Raw genomic sequence first — 2,500 nt, forward strand, 5'->3', positions numbered from 1 at the left:
TCTCAAGACAGGGAAACAAGAGCATCAGTAAGTGATTAAGTACACATTAAAAATGGCAAAAACGAAATATATTAAGAGGCACTTTTTCTAATAGCGATCCACCGCATTTCGGATCGAAAAAAAGTTTGCCCTTAAACTTTGCTTATTTAACTCTCTTGGGTCATAAGTAAATGCAACGACTTTAGTTTTAGAGCCAACAACAGTCAGAGCCGCTAAAGGCCCAAATTTAAGCGTGCCGAGAGTCAAAAATTGCCGAACTTCACGAGATCGCTACTCAAAGAACACAAAATAAAACAAAATATCATTTTCATTTCCATGTTCCGTGGTCTTTCAAAGATATGAAATGCGTGTTAATTTTAAAATGTTTCCAGGAAAAGGCTCATAAAAATTAGCGCACTAACACCCGTTTGAACGATGTTTGAAAACATGCCAAAGTGCCCTGTTTTCGCTGGTGTTTATTTCTCAAGTCCAGATCGGGCCACTCTAAGATCCTACTCAATTTTGGTAAACAGATGTTTGATAGCACGGAAATATAAAAATATGTTGCGCTTTTTGTCTTACTTTCCCGCGGCGACTGTACACTGTCGGTGCATCTTCGAATGTGAGACCCGCATTATGCAAATTAGATTGGCTATCAATTTCACCTTCCTTTAGATACAGACGTTCTTAGAGTTGAGACTTTTACCACTCACAAACGTTTCTTCGAAAGACAAGGCGTGAAAGAAAGCAATTACTTGTACGGACCTGAACCGAGTTGAACAAGGATACCGTACATTCGATAAATAGCCTTAGACATCTCAAGGTTGACAGAATACCGGCACTTTGGCCCCTTCTGGTGCCTACTAGAGTGGCCCCGGTGTGCAGGATACTGGCATGCTGTTTTCGGACGCCAGAATTTCCCGTGGTTGCGTCTGAGCCTGGCGCATGCTGACATTTGTTCGACGACAGGCTCGTCCACCACTTACTGCAGGTAAAGAAAAATGTACTAAATTTTTATGGAGGGCCAGGTTATCTGAAACTTGAAATTGAGTGCCATTTCTACCATGAAGATGTCGTTGGCTACAAGCGGCTTTGCCAAGGGCTCCTGAAGATGAATACAGATATTTTGGTGCCGCTAAAGGTGTCATCTCTTTTTAAAAATTACAAAATAGAAAAAAAAATAGTAAGAGTTTGTTTGCCCTGAGTAAAATTTCTTTTCCTTTCTTTGCTGCTCTCTGGCATTGAAGCCAGAGTCATGATCGTGTTCGTGATATGGGCGACATTTTCAAGTGACCCATTGTATACTGGAATCTCTATATCCGCCCATAACGAGAACAAAAGTCCTGTTAACCGATAATTGCTCTGTTTTTGGTGAAGTGTGTTAATCCGCTTTCCGTGTTAGCATGCTGTCCATTCAACTAGGATGACCTGAACTTAGAACATAATTTATTGGCATCCGCTGCTATCTAAATAACGGGAATATATGCAAACGCCCACCTTCCGCGGTGGAATTTGCATCCGCACACCAGACGAAGTGACATTTTATAAAAAGGGCTTTTAAACATTTCCCTTCGATGTACATTTCTCACTAGTGCGCTCTTGTGAGTGATTTAGTATAAAAGACATGGAAAGACTTCCTGGGAATCTTAATGATCCAGTTGTGGTCGCAGCCTGCCTCGCATGAACACCTACCTGCGGTAAGTCTGTTAATGAACACCACCTAAAGGAATATGTACACTGAGGCAATGTTGAATTTTTTTTTTTAAGAGTTCCAAACAACATGAAGTTCCGCTATCATGTCAAGGCAGATCGCAGATTAACTGAAGTATCAGGGACAAAACGGAAATAGAAAATTAATGTGCAACAGCTGAAACGAAACTTGTGTTTTACTTTACTTTATTGAGTTTCAAAACCTTGGTTGTACGAATTCCATTTTCAACCTAAGTTATAAGGATCACACAACGGAACATGCAGAGCTCCAATCCTTTTAGGGTGGATTCCAACTTCCTTCCTCCTTTTTTCAGTTGTTTTGAAAGATTTCCGCTCTTATCCTGAAGTGATTATTTCCTGAGCGTCATGAAATCCATTCAATTATATTTTACGCTTAAGGACGGTGCCTACTAATTCAAAGGTATTTTTGCGCGGTTTACTGAATATGCGGGAGAAGCAGATCTTGACAAGTGTTATTGAAATCCAAAAAGAAAATTGGGGGTAACCACGCATTTTTAGAAGATAGTTAATCCACATTATTTGTAAAAAGCTTTAAAATACAAAGCAATGTATGGCATTATTTTCCAAATTGAAGCTTAATTATCTCTGAAAAATGCATGGTTACCTCCAGTTTTCTTTTTGGATACCAAGATCACTTGCTAAGTTCTGCTTTCTCCTCCTTTTGAGCCGCGCAAAAATATCCCTGTATTAATAAGCACCGTGACGATAGGAAATCCGATTATCTCGAGATGAGCAGAACATATGCGCAATAACAATAGTAGGCACCGTCCTTAATTTAACAAAATAACAT

This window comes from Montipora foliosa, chromosome 4 (genome assembly GCF_036669935.1).
Source record: "Montipora foliosa isolate CH-2021 chromosome 4, ASM3666993v2, whole genome shotgun sequence".
Taxonomy (NCBI): Eukaryota; Metazoa; Cnidaria; class Anthozoa; order Scleractinia; family Acroporidae; genus Montipora; species Montipora foliosa.